This window comes from Malaclemys terrapin, chromosome 1, assembly GCF_027887155.1.
Source record: "Malaclemys terrapin pileata isolate rMalTer1 chromosome 1, rMalTer1.hap1, whole genome shotgun sequence".
In the NCBI taxonomy this organism is placed as follows: Eukaryota; Metazoa; Chordata; order Testudines; family Emydidae; genus Malaclemys; species Malaclemys terrapin.
In genome coordinates this window covers 153,110,695-153,126,940 of record NC_071505.1, presented here as the reverse complement: position 1 = coordinate 153,126,940, position 16,246 = coordinate 153,110,695, and the positions used below count along the sequence as shown (strand labels likewise).

The 16,246-nt window shown below is 52.1% G+C and overlaps 1 protein-coding gene and 1 long non-coding RNA gene across 2 annotated transcripts in view; one reads left to right on the top strand and one right to left on the bottom strand.

Moving 5' to 3' along the window:
- Positions 1-16,246, bottom strand: part of LOC128845352 (uncharacterized) — a 41,528-nt gene that overhangs the window by 12,005 nt on the left and 13,277 nt on the right. The window lies entirely within an intron of this gene.
- LOC128845361 (uncharacterized) lies at positions 2,192-14,291 on the top strand. The gene is made up of 3 exons (XR_008446649.1): positions 2,192-2,355; positions 3,523-3,636; positions 14,237-14,291. It is a non-coding gene; the product is annotated as an uncharacterized LOC128845361 (long non-coding RNA).

The following is a 16,246-nucleotide window of genomic DNA, read 5'->3' as shown; positions in this document are numbered from 1 at the left end:
AACCCCTGCCGTTCAGTACGCACATTACCCTGCTGTGGGAAAACCCTCGGGGATGGGGGTGCTGTCACACAGCTTGGCAATTTAACCCGGCTGGGCAGGAGTGACTGTCTCCCTGGAGCTGGGGTCTCTGCTCCTCTGAGTCTCAGCCCAGGTGTCTCTCTGCCCTTCCCCCCAATCACCCCTGGGCGAGGTGGGAGCGCCCCACGTTGCGTTCCAGCCCCGCATTCATACCCACAAGTGCTGGTGGGTTCCAATCCTAGCTGAACACGCCCACCCGGCCCTAGTGCGGAGCAGAAGGGCCCAGAGCTGCCCCACAGACCCTCTGGCTCTCCGAGCCAGCTCTTACCCATCACTGCAGCACGTCTGGCCCAGGCTGAACGCTGCTGCTCTGTTCAGAGAGGCTGGCACTTCTCGCTCCTGCCGTACGAGGGGCAGGTGCTGCTACCGACTGCTCCCCCTAACCCCCGCCCTGCTGCGCTCTGGGGATGCTGCCCTGCTGTGGAGCTCTCAGGTGTCTTGAACTGGAATTTGTTTGGAGAGAAACTGCTAAGAAGCCCTATCAGCCCCGAGCAGAGAATACCTGGGAGCCTGCCTGGGTCGGGCGGGTCTGGTACAGCCTCCCCCCAGATAAGGCTCTTCCCTGGACCTGCCACCCATTGGAATCTGGAACGATTCCCTCCGAGGTAACACCCGGGGCAGCCAGGGCAGGGCAGGGCATGGCCTGCTCCCCTGGAGCGTTAGGGCTTTCAGGAGTCAGTGGTGCCAGCGGAGCAGGTTGTACGTTAAAGCAGCGAAGGCAGTTGGAATTGGGTGCTTTGCCATTGCACTTGATCAGCTCAATTTGAAAATTCTTTCAAAGGAAATCCAGATGTATACATCTGACTGGGGTACATGTACACACATACACACGCACACTCACATGTGCACACACTCATGTGCACATACACGTACACACATACATACACACATGTACACATACACATATATACAGACGTACACATACACGCACACACGCTGTCCCTGGAGCGCCCCAGGATGCGACTGACGGGGTGGCTGGCTATTATGGAGGCTGAAGGGGGTTGGGAGAAAATAATCAAGAAGAACTTTTGCTGAAAATGCAAACCTAAGCTGGAAATCTGTGCAGGGCTGGGTCAGCGAAAATGATCTTTTGAGCTGTTCTTATTAACCGTGGTCCTGTACTTCCTGGTTTGCGTCGGACCCAGGCAGGAGACTGGGCTGCTCTGAGCTATAGAAGCCATTGGAATGAGCCAGGCCCTCAGAGCCTTCTGCCACCAATCGCCCCAGCAGTCACTGATCCACACCAAACCACGTCCTTCCAGTCAGGCAGTTTCATATGCACACGTCAAACCCTTGGTTTGCCACTCAGACACCACGGTGATGGGCACAGTAAGGACCGAGAGACGCTAAACAGGCAGACAGACAAGGAAATAGTGGCCCTGCCTACAGGTGTGTGTGTGGTGCAAACGGATGAACACCAGTTGCTGGCTGAAGGCACAACCTTAATTCCCACATCTCCTGTCTGTCAGCTATCATTCGCTTGGCAGCCTGAGCTCCGATTTTTAACGCAGCGTTTTGCTCTGGCCTATTGTGGTTCTCATGTCCGGGGGCGCCTTGGCCCCTGGTATCAGGAGCGGTGCTAAGGAGGCTGCTTTTCAAAGGTCCTTAAGTAGGGTTGCCAACTTTCTACTTGCACAAAACCAAACGCCCTTGATCCAACCCCTTTCATGCCCTTCTCTACGGCCCCACCCCCACTCACTCCAGCCCAGCCCACCTCTCTCAGTCGTTCGCTCTCACACCCTCACTCACTTTCACTGGGCTGGAGCTGGGGTGCAGGGAGGGGTGAGGGCTCCGGTGGGGATGCGGGCTCTGGGATTGGGCTGGAGATTAGGGGTTTGGGGTGCCAGAGGGGGATCCGGGCTGGGGCAGAGGGTTGGGGTGCAGAGTCTGGGAGGGAGTTTGGGTGCGGGAGGGGGTTCAGGGCTGGGGTAGGGGATTGGGGTGGGGGTGTGGGGTCTGGGAGGGATTAGGGTACAGGAGGGGGTTCCGACCTGGGGCAGGGGGTTGGGGTGCCGGGTGTGAGGTCTGGGAGGGAATTTGGGTGTGGGAGGGGGTTCCGACCTGGGGCAGGGTTTCTGGGTGCAAGCTCCGGCCAGGCGGCGCTTACCTCAGCCAGCTCTTGGTCAATGGCACACCGGTGCTAATGCAGGCTCCTGACCCCTGGTCTCCCTCCGCTGGCAGGCTCTGAGCAAGGCCTGCCCAGAGAACATGGATGACGAGGTCTCGATCCTGCTGACAGCACCCCCCAGCACAGACAAACTCCAGCACATCTTGGAGGTGAGCAGAATGGGGAGGGGCCGCAGGGGTTTTACCTTAGCCCTGGGGACTCCTAGAAAGAAGAGACTGGAAAATCCATGTTTCTATTGGATCCTTCCGAGTATGCATTTGTGATATAAACTCACTGGGTGACCTTGGGGTAACTCACTTCCCCCTTACGGCATCAGTCTTCTCCACTATCAAATCTACACTGGGGAAGAAGGACAGAAGCCCCGACAATCACCTTCACCTCTGGGTGTCTGGTCCGGAGCCGAAACCAACTGGACTATCTGCCCCATCTCCTAAACTGCCCTGTCTTTCCCTCCTAGGGCCTTGTCCTTAGTGCTCAGCCTGGCCCCTTCCCAGCTTGTCCCTGACCTTTAAAGGACTCTCCAAGCCCCTCCCATGCCTGCTTCCCTTGGGGTCTCTCTCCTGGCTGAGCACAGGCTGCCCTTCTATCTCTCAGCAGGCCTGGGTCCTAGTCACAGGCTGCATCTTGTCACGTGACCCCCACACTTCTTCTCTTCGCCCTAGGGAGCTGCATCACCTGGGCTAGGTGCAGTTGAGCTCCAACCCCTTTCCTGGCCATCTCACCCAGGGACAGGTTGAAACTCGAAACCTGTGGGTAACAGTAACTGGTTGCTCCCAAAGGTGCTGAAGACACAATGGAAGAGGAAATCCTTTGGCCTGGATTGAAATTATTCCGACTGAAAGTGAATGAGAGAAAATGGGTCCAGAGTTCTCTTCCTAGCAGCAGAAAAAGTAGCGATTGATAGAGGTTCAGGTCAGAAAGGACCATTATGTGCATCTAGTCGCCCCTCCTGTATAACTCAGGGCTAGAATGTGACCAAGTGGTTCCTTCAGCCAACCATAGCATGGGACTGAGCCAGAGCACGTCTTTTGGAACGACATCCACATGCAGGAGAGCCAGCTGGCTACCAGAAAATCTCTCTTCTGCAGTGACGTGGGGTTAAGGGACACGGGGGAAAAGACATGGAGGCTGTGACTAAACTTAGAGCAGCAAGGCCAGGAAAACCAGGGTTAGGTCCCAGGCCTGGCTATCAGATCTGCTGTTTTCTATTCCTGGCTTTGGGACCATGAGCGAGTCTCTGCACCGCTGGGTGCCTCGGTTTCCCCAGCTATCAAATGGAGCTAATCAAGGTTTTGTTTGTTCTCCCCATTTTACAGGGTGGGAAACCAAGACACAGTTGGGACCTGTCTACACTACAGGTCTGTCGTGTGTTTGTAATCTGCTGACCCCCACATGTTGTTCAGAGCCTATGGACAACACAGCTCCTAAAGGTACCTTTGTTCCGTGCTTATCCCCTATGTACCAGCAGGGCTGGACAGCATTTCTCACTGTGATGTGGGGAGCAGCTCCTGGGTACTAAGGGTCTGAAGAAGCTCTCAAGGACTAATTTTTTAAAATAATTGTTATCAATGAATTGGGAGAAAACATACAATCACTGCGGATAAGATTGGGGGTTGACAAAATACAGGCAGAGTGGTAATTCCTGATGGCGAGAGGGCAGTGATACAGAGCGATCTGGCTCATTCGGCCAGCTGGACCCATTCAAAGAAAACAAGTTTGAGCAGAGCCCAATGCAAGGTCCTATACGTGGCAACAAGGCACGCCGGCCACACCTCCAGAATGGGGACGTGGATCCAGGAAAGCAGTGACTCTGAAAAGGATTTAGGGGCCAGAGTGGAGAAGCCACTCAACATGAGCTCCCAGTGTGATGCTGTGGTGAACAGGGCTAAAGCCATCATTAGACGTAGGAGCAGAGCCGTGAGTAGGATAGGGAGGTGACACAGCAGCAGTGAGACTGCTATTGGAATACTGCCTCCAGTCTTGGTGTCCTCCTTTGAAAAAGATGGTCCTAGAAATTGGAGCTGGGGCAGCAAAGAGCCATCAAATGTTCTGAGGGCTGGAGAAAAATGCCTTCTAGTGAGCTATTGAAAGAGCTCAACCTGTTTAGCTTATCAAAAGAAGATTGAAGGGGACTTCATTGAAGTGTTGAAGTGCCTTAATGGAGAGAAAATACTGGGTATTAAAGGGCTCTCTAGTCTAGCAGAGAAAGGCAGAACAAGACCCAATGGCTGGAAGGTGAAAAGAGACAAATTCCTATGACAAATAAGGCACAAATATTCAACAGCGAGGATGATTGACCACAGGAAGAAGCTACCAAGGAAAGTGGTGGATTCTCCATCTCTTGATGTCATTAATAAAGACTAGATGCCTTTCCGGAATGTGTTTGCCCCAAAAGTAGCTATTGTGGTAGACAGGAGGCCTGTGATATGCAGGGGGTCAGATTAGATGCTCTAACGGTCTCTGCTGCCCATAAAGTCTACTCATTTCTGAGAAACCGAGTGTAGCATTGGGAGCAGCTTGTGATGTTTTACTGTCTAGCCGGCTTGCTTCCTAGAATGAACACTCATTGAGTGGGGTGATCCACAGGGAGTAGCTCAAACCTCCAAAGTGTCAGCCCTGTGGCAGGACATTAGAACTGCAGGGGAGGGGTGGGTGTGGCAGTGACATCACAAAGGCCTTTTGCAGGACCTCAGCCTATTGGTCAAAGGTGCAGGGGAGGTGGTGACCTCACAGAGGGATGCTGACATCAGCCAGGCAGGACAGGGGCGCAGGGCCAGGGAAACTTCAGAGACCCCTGTGGCTTTGCTTCAGCAAGTCCCCTTCTCGAGATCTCTCTTTGAGGTCTGAGAGAGTATTTGGGTTCATGTATGTGAGCACCAGGAGGAACCTCTTTTGAGTTTTCTCCTTTCTTTTTCCTGATTTCACTAGAAAACTGACGTCCCTGTTTAGAAGGTAAGAGCCTCCGAGAGGTTTGGAACCTGTTGAGTCTGATGCATCTGGCACCAGCTGAATTTTAGGCATGGAAAACACTAACTTAAGGTGGCCAAATTTTATTCCCCACCTGGGATTTTGTCCCTTAGAATCTCTGGGGACATTAAGGTTTGTCCTTTTTCTTTTACCTTTTCCTCCATCCCTCCCTCCTTTCTCTTCATCTCTTACTTCTTTTGTCCTTTCCCCGTTCCCCTCCCACCACCAGGAGGGGTGTGTGTGTGTCGTGGGGGGTGCTCTACAACTCCCATTGTGGGAGGTCCACCGAAAAATGTGGCGTTGAAATAATGCTCAGACAGTGATCCCCAGCGGTGACCTGGGCCATCCTTTGGGCTCTCTGGTGAGAACCCTCATCCTCCTGCCCCTTGGTCTCTACCCTGATTGGCTGAGCAGGGGGTTATTGACAGGGAGGAGACTCAGGTCCCTGTTGTTTTCTTTTAAGACCAAGTAAATAGTCATAACCAGTCATATGTTCGACAAATTTTGCTGCTTCTCTGCAGTTCATTATTTTCTCTACCATTCCAGTTCTCCTAAAATACTTGCTGAATAATTACTATGAACTCTTGCTGGTCTGGAACTCACTTGAGAGCACTTTATTCAGGTCATTCAATGTCTGAAATTCAAGATCCGATGGTTAGTTTGAAAATCAGGGCTCTTGGGTCCTGTTCCCAACTCTGCCACGGACTGGCTGTGTGACTTAAGACAAGTCAATTCTCCTTTCTCAGCCTTAGCTTCTCCCTCTTTCAAGTAGGGATAACAATCCGCTCCTACCTACCTCCCGATGGGTGGAGGATGGGGATCTATTGGAGAGTGTCACTAGGAGCAGTGCATAAAATGAGGTGTCCTATCATGTTTACTCAGATCAGATTATGACATAATAGAATGGCTGAAATAGTCTATTTTATTTGTATTTTATTATGTTGCAATTGTTAAGAGCAGCAACTACTTAGCTCAGACTGAAACATCTCATCTAATTTTTGAGATCTAAGTGTCTCCTCTTTGTGTGCAATGAGACAATTTAACACACTGTGACACAGAAGATGCTTTTGTTTTGCAACAAAATATTTTTGCAAAGAATTTTCATGCCACTTGATATGATTTCAAGAAACAAACTGGTTTAGTTTGAATGGGATTTTCGGACAGAAACGGTTTCAATGAAATTTCCCCACCATCTCTATTCCTGGGCTCTATCCCTCTCTTTGGGGGGTTTGCTGTCTGTTAGAACAGGAGTCTGATTTGGATAGGGATAGAGACCTCTTTAATGTTTTTAATGAAGTAAATACTAATGGGAATTGTGTGATCATGGGAGACTTTAACTTCCCAGATATAGACTGGAGGACAAGTGCTAGTAATATAATAGGGCTCAGATTTTCCTAGATGTGATAGCTGATGGATTCCTTCACCAAGTAGTTGAAGAACCAACAAGAGGGGATGCCATTTTAGATTTGGTGTGGGTAGTGAGGATCTCTTAGAAGAAATGGTTGTAGGGGACAGCCTTGGTTTGAGCGATCGTGAGCTAATTCAGTTTAAACTAAATGGAAGGGTAAACAAAAATAGATCTGTGACTAGGTTTTTGATTTCAAAAGGGCTAACTTTAAAAAATTAAGGAAATTAGATAGGGAAGTGGATTGGACTGAAGAACTTGTGGATCTAAAGGCGGAGAAGGCCTGGAATTACTTCAAGTCAAAGTTGCAGAAACTATCAGAAGCCTGCATCCCAAGAAAGGGGGGAAAATTCATAGGCAGGAGTTGTAGACCAAGTTGGATGAGCAAGCATCTCAGAGAGATGATTAAGAAAAAGCAGAAAGCCTACAAGGAGTGGAAGATGGGAGTGATCAGCAGGGAAAGCTACCTTACTGAGGTCAGAACATGTAGGGACAAAGTGAGAAAGGCCAAAAGCCATGTAGAGTTGGACCTTGCAAAGGGAATTCAAACCAATAGTAAAAGGTGTAAAAGGTTCTATAGCCATATAAATAAGAAGAAAACAAAGAAAGAAGTGGGACTGCTAAACACTGAGGATGGAGTGGAGGTTAAGGATAATCTAGGCATGGCCCAATATCTAAACAAATACTTTGCCTCAGTCTTTAAGAGGCTAATGAGGAGCTTAGAGATAATGGTAGGATGACAAATGGGAATGAGGATATGGAGGTAGATATTACCACATCCGAGGTAGAAGCCAAACTTGAACAGTTTAATGGGACTAAATCGGGGATCCCAGATAATCTTTATCCAAGAATATTAAAGGAACTGGCACATGAAATTGCAAGCCCATTAGCAAAAAATGTTAATGAATCAGTAAACTCAGGGGTTGTGCCGTATGACTGGAGAATTGCTAACATAGTTCCTAGCTTTAAGAAAGGGGAAAAACGTGATCCGGGTAACTACAGGCCTGTTAGTTTGACATCTGTAGTATGCAAGGTCTCAGAAAATGTTTTGAAGGAGAAAGTAGTTAAGGACATTGAGGTCAATGGTAATTGGGACAAAATACAACATGGCTTTACAAAAGGTAGAGCGTGCCAAACCAACCCGATCTCCTTCTTTGAGAAGGTCACAGATTTTTTAGACAAAGGAAACGCAGTGGATCTAATTTACCTCGATTTCAGTAAGGCATTTGATACGGTTCCATATGGGGAATTATTAGCTAAATTGGAAAAGATGAGGATCAATATGAAAATTGAAAGGTGGATAAGGAATTGGTTAAAGGGGAGACTACAACGGGTCGTACTGAAAGGTGAACTGTCAGGCTGGAGGGAGGTTACTAGTGGAGTTCTTATATTATGGGAACAAGTAAATAACTTTTCCTTATTCACTTTCTTCACATCACTCATGATTTCATATACCTCTATCATATCCCCCCATAGTCTCCTCTTTTCCAAGCTGAAAAGTCCTAGCCTCTTTAATCTCTCCTCATATGGGACCCCTTCCAAACCTCTAATCATTTTAATTGTCCTTCTCTGAACCTTTTCTAATGCCAGTATATTTTTTTTGAGATGAGGAGACCACATCTGTACACAGTATTCAAGATGTGGGTGTACCATGGATTTATATAAGGGCAATAAGATATTCTCCGTCTTATTCTCTATCCCCTTTTTAATGATTCCTAACATCCTGTTTGCTTTTTTGACTGCCGCTGCACACTGCGTGGAAGTCTTCAGAGAACTATCCACGATGACGCCAAGATCTTTTTCCTGATTCGTTGTAGCTAAATTAGCCCCCATCATATTGTATGTATAGTTGGGGTTATTTTTCCCAATGTGCATTACTTTATGTTGTCCACATTAAATTTCATTTGCCATTTTGTTGCCCAATCACTTAGTTTTGGGAGATCTTTTTGAAGTTCTTCACAGTCTGCTTTGGTCTTAACTATCTTGAGCACTTTAGTATCATCTGCAAACTTTGCACCTCACTTTTTACCCCTTTCTCCAGATCATTTATGAATAAGTTGAATAGCATTGGTCCTAGGACTGACCCTTGGGGAACACCACTAGTTACCCCTCTCCATTCTGAAAATTTACCATTTATTCCTACCCTTTGTTCCCTGTCTTTTAACCAGTTCTCAATCCATGAAAGGATCTTCCCTCTTATCCCATGACAACTTAATTTACATAAGACCCTTTGGTGAGGGACCTTGTCAAAGGCTTTCTGGAAATCTAAGTACACTATGTCCACTGGATCCCCCTTGTCCAGATGTTTGTTGACCCCTTCAAAGAACTCTAATAGATTAGTAAGACATGATTTCCCTTTACCTAAACTATGTTGACTTTTGCCCAACAATTTATGTTCTTCTATGTGTCTAACAATTTTATTCTTTACAATTGTTTCAACTAATTTGCCCGTTACTGACATTAGACTTACTGGTCTGTAATTGCCGGGATCACCAATAGTGCCCTTTTTAAATATTGGCGTTATATTAGCTAACTTCCAGTCATGGATACAGAAGCTGATTTAAAGGACAGGTTACAAACCATAATTAGTAGTTCCGCAATTTCACATCTGAGTTCTTTCAGAACTCTTGGGTCAACGCCATCTGGTCCCGGTGACTTATCAGTTAATTCCAAAACCTCCTCTAGTAACACCGCAATCTGTGACAATTCGTGAGATTTGTCACCTATAAATGCTGGCTGAGGTTGGGAATGGCTGGAAGGTGAAAAGAGACAAATTCCTATGACAAATAAGGCACAAATATTCAACAGCGAGGATGATTGACCACAGGAAGAAGCTACCAAGGAAAGTGGTGGATTCTCCGTCTCTTGATGTCATTTAATAAAGAGTAGATGCCTTTCTGGAATGTGTTTGCCCCAAAAGTAGCTATTGTGGTAGACAGGAGGCCTGTGATATGCAGGGGGTCAGATTAGATGCTCTAACTGTCTCTTCTGCCCATAAAGTCTACTCATTTCTGAGAAACCGAGTATAGCATTGGCAGCAGCCTCTGCTGTTTTACTGTCTAGCCGGCTTGCTTCCTAGAACGAACACTCATTGAGTGGGGTGATCCACAGAGAGTAGCTCAAACCTCCAAAGTGTCTGGCCTGCGGCAGGACATTAGCACTGCAGGGGAGGGGTGTGTGTGGCAGTGACATCACAAAGGCCTTTTGCAGGACCTCAGCCTATTGGTCAAAAGTGCTGGGGAGGTGGTGACCTCACAGAGAGATGCTGACATCAGCCAGGCAGGACAGGGGCGCAGGGCCAGGGAAACCTCAGAGTCCCCTGTAGCTTTGCTTCAGCAAGTCTCCTTCTCGAGGTCTCTCTTTGAGGACTGAGAGAGTATTAGGGTTCACGTACGTGAGCGCCAGGAGGAACCTCTTCTGAGTTTTCTCCTTTCTTTTTCCTGATTTTACTAGAAAACAGACGTCCCTTTTTAGAAGGTAAGAGCCTCCGAGAGGTTTGGAACCTGTTCAGTCTGATGCATCTGGCGCCAGCTGAATTCTAGGCATAGAAAACACGAGCTTAAGGTGGCCGAATTTTATTCCCCACCTGGGATTTTGTCCCTTAGAATCACTGGGGACATTAGGGTTTGTCCTTTTTCTTTTACCTTTTCCTCCATCCCTCCCTCCTTTTTCTTCATCTCTTACTTCTTTTGTCCTTTCCTCTGTTCCCCTCCCACCACCAGGAGGACTCTGTGTGTGTGTTGTGGGGTGTGCTCTGCAATGGGAACAGGGACAATTCTCCAACTTTGGGCAGTCGAGAGCCTGGGTGAGATAAGGGGCGTTAAAGCCCTTTGTAAAGGAGAAAGGGGAGTTTCACAGTGTTGAGCACCAAGGAATTCTAAACTTTGCTAAAACATCTAGTCTGCAGAAACCAGAAATGGTCAGGGCCACATTGTAACCATTGTCTTTTTTAAAGCCCATTGAGGGATGTGAGTCCCACTCTTTTAGGTTTCTGGGGTGCTGGGGGGAGAGAAGAGGTGCCTGTCTCCATTTTATGGCCTCAACAAACTAGGTGCTGTGTCCCAGTTCTCGTCAAAGATCCCTGAAAAAGAACATCTTCCCATCCATTAACATACCTGGAAAGATACTGGAACTCCTTATTAAACAATCAGTTTGTCAGCACCTACAGGACAATTTGGTTCTTAGGACTAGTGAGCATGGACTTGTCAAGAACAAATTATTCCAAACCAATGCTAGCTCCTTCTTTGGCAGGGTTACGGGCCTAGTGCAGGTGGGTAAACAGTAGATGTGATCCATCTTGGTGTTAATAAGGACATTCTCACAAACAAACTAGGGAGAGGTGGTCTAGATGCAATTAGTATAATATGTGTGCACAGATGGTTGCAAGCCCGTACTCCAACAGCTCGGAACCAAACACTCCTCCTCCTGGGCAGTGCGCTCTGACCTCTAATGGTCAGATGCTGCTTAGCACTGTCAGAGTAGCTTTTGCTGGGGGATTCTCCCAGCACTTTCCAATAGTGGGAAAGTATGAAATCCCCATTTGACTGCTGGGGACAGAGCCTAGAGCGGGGAGCAACTTACCCAAAGTCCCACAGGTCAATAGGAAACCAGCAATGGAACCCAGGAGTCCTGACTCCCAGTTCCCTCCTCCAATCACTCCAGCGGAGCACACTCCCTCTCAAAGCAGGGGGACCGGACATGAAGGCCTGGTTGTAATTGCCAACTATGGGAGGGAGTGTGCAGCAGTGGTTAGTGAAGGAGCCTGGAAATAAGGACTGCTGGGTCCCATCCCTGGCTCTGACACTTGGTGTGACCCTGAGCCAGTAGCTTCCCCGCCCCAGGCCTGGTTCTCATCAGTGGGGTTGGGGTCGCAGCCCCTACAGCCCAGGGGGGTTGGGAGGCTCCAGGAAGGTGTGTAAAGTGCCGGGATGTCAGGATCCCGGAGGCGCTGTCACCCCCGCACTAGGCCAGTGTTCTGCACCCCCTGCTGCTGGCCGAGTTTCTCTGTCCCTTGGCAATAAGACAGACTCTTGTTTTCACAGCCTGTCGATCGCCCAGTGCTATCCCCCTGCCTGCTGGCTGGGCAGGGTAACTCCTCACGTCACCACCACCCTCTCCAGCCTGCTTTGGCTTTGGGGAGTGAGGAGGAGGGCGAGGGACGATACTGAACATCCTCCATCCATCGCTCCGTCAGCAGAGCAAGTGAGTGGCATTAGGGTTCCCCGTTGGCGTCCCCTGTCTGTCTGGGGAGAGGCAGAAAGAGGGGGAAGGAATCTCTCCCAAAGGAGATTGGATTTGCAAACCGCTCCCAGGAGCCCCTCGCTCTCAGACCGGGGAGGGGCTTCTCCAGAGCCGTCTCCAGTGTGTTTGGAAAGGTCCCAGCAATGGGGCTCCCAGCCCTTCCCTTGTGGGAGACTGTTCCCCAGGCTGAGCGTCTCTGAGCTGGGCCAGACCCTGTGAGCTGCTCAGCATGGAAATCAATGGGAACGGCAGGGGCCCTGGCCTTGCTCTGTCTCGGGACTTTGACATGGGGAATGGTTTCCCAGGAGAAGTCCGGACTCCTGGGTTCTGTTCCTTCTCTAGCCTGGGGGGAGTGTGGCCTGGGACGGCAGGAGAGAGCTGCTTGTCCAAAGTGACTGAGCCCAGTGATGGAAAAGGAGGAGACTCCCCGGGCATTGCAGCCCCAGGGGTGACGAGGGGGAACGCTGGGAGCAGATCATGCAATGAACTCCTGCCAGTGCGTGTAGATTGCATTACGTGCACCCCTGTGAGGGAGGAAGAGCTGCTCTGGCTGGGGCAGGGATGGGGAGGGACCAAACAGGCTGGTTAGTGAGAGGCTGCCTTGACCCCAGACTCATGCCCGCTCCCCGCTGGGTTCCAGGATGGCCAGGCTCCTGAGGAGGTTCAGGAAGAAGGCTCTGCAGGTGGCCCCAGAGCCTGAGGGAAGCAGCTGCCATCTTCCCCCGGAGCAGAGCGGCTCCTCCGTCCCCACTGGTGGGGAAGGAGCTCCCGGCCAGGCCAGGAGATGGAAGTGCCCAGCCTTCTGGCGGAGAAAACCCACTCCCAGCGCAGGCGCCGAGGTGGGAGAGGCCAGGTCGAAATGGAGCTGGGCCAGGCTGCGGCTGGGCAGGCAGGACCCAGCGCAGGAGGGGAGCCGGGCAGAGTGACTCTGGGACATGTTGTGTGGGCAGCAGCGGCCCCAGGAGCCCAGCCCTGATTCCCAGCAGGAGGCATCGCCCTGCCCGGTCACTGAGGACCTTCCAGCCTCCCCAGGGCAGGAGGTGGAGGATCCCTGTCCCACCACCAGCAGCTCGGCCCGCTCCCCATGGGACAGCAGCAGTGCCTGGGACTTGGGCAGCAGCGAGGCTGATGGACGCCGCTGCTTTGTTCCAGGTGAGAAGTCAGGCTGGGCTCAGGGAGAGGTGAGGGCGGGGCTGTGAACACCCTGGGCCCAGGCCCTCGATCAGTGCTATGGGGGTGGGTCCCCAGCCCAGGGGTCTGGCTTGAGCCACATGAACCCCACTGACACTAGATGCTGCCACTTTGGTCCTTGGTGCTCCAGTTGGGGGGAGGCACCTCCCAGGGAGTCCAGGACAGCGTGGAGGGGTCTCTTTGCTATGGGCTCCTGAAGGAGTTGGGGGCTGAAGGCATCACTGAGAGGGGGGAGTGTGGAGCCCGATCTTCCCTGGGTCCCGGAGGTGGGAAGGGGACACATTACCCCACTGTGCCCCTGTCCTTCCCCCGAGTGGCAGCAGGCCTTCTCTCCCTGGTGCAGGGACCGCCAGGGACTCAGGGGACGAGGAGGAGGAATGGGTGGACATGGCCACAGAGGAGGCTGCTCTCTATAACATCCGAGAGCAGCTCCAAGGCGGAGAAAAGGTACAAACGTTCCCCAGCTGTGCTGAAACCGAGACTGTCCTGCCCCTTCCCAGCACCTGACCCCCTGCAGAGGGTCTTGTCCCTGATGATCCACCAGCCCTAATGGGGACCTTTCTCCTCCATGATCTGGGACCCCAGAGGTGGGGGTGTCTGTCACACACCAGCCGGGTCTCCTCCCCCCACAGGCACTGTCCCAGTTCCTGACCCTGCTTGTGGTGGAGTGGTGGGTGATTTGGACAATGGGCGGGTCCCCACTATCCCCCATTCAGGCCTGAGTCCTGCAGCTGCTGTGTGGGGGCAGGGAGGTCCCTGGCTAACTGGCTCTCTCTCCCCTAACCCCACTCCTGGTGGGTGCAGGAGGAGGCCCAGCAGCTCGTGTTCCTGCACGCCATCCACCCCGCGTCTCGCTGCACAGCAGAGAGGGCAGGACACACTGGAGCCGCACTGCTGCAAGGCGGCTGTGGCGGAGAGGATTGTGGTGAGCGAGACACGATGCCCAGCAGCTGGAGGAAAGACAGAGACATGGGAGGGGCAGGGGTCTCCCCAGGCCAATGGATGGGGGATGGCTGGTGCTGGAGGGGCAGCAGAGGGCAGGGATTGCTGGGGCTGAAGACTGGGGAGAAGAGACGGGAGAAATTCGGAGAGTGGTCACTATTGGGCAGGAATCGGAGGAGCGGGGGGATCCTGCTGGCTGTGTGGGGCCCTGGCTGTGTAATGGCTGGGAAGTGTCAGTGAGGCCCGAATCTCACACGCTCCGTTGTCTCCTTTGGGTCTCACAGGAGCTCATTGAGGAGCTGCCTGATAACTCTCCACCCGGCGCCGTCCTCGCCAACTCCCTGATTGCTGTGGGCAACCTCAGGTACCGAGACCCTCCGGCCCGGTTCCCCTAACCCCAGTGCTGCTCAGGCCCAGGGCTGGGAGTCACTGCCCCTCCCACTCCCAGGTCACCTCCCAAGGGTGGCTCCTCTGGCAGAGGTGCGGGGAAGGGTCACTCTCTCCTGGCTGGGCTGTTCTTTTCACTCCAGTAACACTGCAATGGCTTTGGGGAGAGGCTCACTCCCAGGATCAGATACAGGAGGGGCAGCAGGGTCCAGGGAACGGGCTATTCCTGCCCTGCCACTGTCTGTCTGAGAAACCTTGGCCTCGTCATTCCCTGGCTCGGTGCCTCAGTTTCCCTTCTTGCCAGCCTGTGCCTATTTCCCTGCAGTTTCACCTGTCCCATCCCCATACTGCACAGTCTAATACCGGCTCCTCTCTCTTGCCAGCACCATGACACCTGCCCTGGAGCCAGAGCTGGAGACCCACCTCCTCCGAGCTGCCCTGCACGCTGTCTTCACCCTGGGCATGGAGAAGGACACCGCCCAAGTGCAGGTAGATCATGCTAAAGTCATGGATTGAAGAGCCAGCTGTCATCCTGCCATGAGTCCTTGCTAATTGCCTGCAGTGGGATGTGAAGGAGAGAGGCCAGGATATGTGTTTGGGGGCCTCACCAGTGCTTCCCAGAGACCCGTCTTCCCATCCTGTGGCAAGTTTAGCCCCAGTTTCCCTAACTCTGACCCATGGCTCTCCCTTGCTTTCAGGATCTGCCTAGGGTCTTGCCAGACCTCCTGGATGCCATGCTGGGGAACCTGCTGGCAGAGTCCCCAGACACCGACAGGCTCCACTACATCTTGGAGGTGAGCCCGATGAGAGGGGTGGGGGCAATTTTACCTTCACTCTTAGATCCATTTTCCAGTCTGTCCTCCTAGCCGGGCCCCCAGTGGGCATCCTCGGTCAGGGCAGTCAGTGCAATGCCTCCTTTCCCCACAGCACATTAACTACTGGATCATGTCCAGGGTGCCGCGAGAGAGAGCCAGGGCCGTTAAGAGCAGCACGGCCCTGCTCAGATTCACCATCACCCTCCCTGAGTTTGACGTAAGCGACCTCTGACCCCAGCTTCCTGACTCCAGGGGTAGGTGGGCTGGCTCCGACGGGCTGTAGGATCTGCTGCTGCAGGGGCTGTGGGTTAGGAGTGTTCCTCTTGGGGAGGCAGAGTCAGAGCAGAGAGTGAGCCTGGCTTGAGTCAAGTTCTTCTTGTCCTAGTTAAGTGGTGACTCTGGGCTTTTAAGGGGACTGTGCTCCAGGTTCATGCCTCCCTGTCATCCTGGAGCAGCTGGGGAAGCAAGTCCTCATGGAGGCCCCTGCCCACAGCCCTGTGCTCCAGGCTTCCTTGGGGGCAGAGGAAATTAAGGGTCTGGCTCTAGCTCCTATCCTCTAGCATCTCCTGCAGAGGGGCTGAGGGGAAGGAGAGTCCTGGCCCGGGGGGGACTGGGAGCTAACAGGAAAATGCTGATGGAGTCCCCTCTCCCTCTCCCGTCCATTAGAACTCAGCGGAATTCCCCAGGATGGGTCACCACATGGCACAGCTGGCTCTGTCCGTCAGTGACGCAGCCAAGGACATCAGCCGGCAGGCCAGGGAGGGGGTTTACCGGCTCTACCAGCTGCTGCTGCACCAGAGGGGTAAGGAACCCAGCTGGGAAATGGCACCCACTAGAAGAGTGAGACTGGGACCCCAGCCAATTTCTCTCAGACTGACCCCGGCTGGAGGATGAGTCTCTCTATCTCTTTCTGTGTTCCACACCACGCCCTGCAATTCTGTTGGGCCGGGCACGCAGCGAGGACTCTGCCCACTGTGCAGCCACCAATGGGATTGGAAGGACACAAGCCCTGCAACCAGAAGGACAAATGTGTGTGTGTCTCTTTCCCTGTCACCTACTCCCTCCTGGGGGAAACCCAGCAGCTGATGGGGG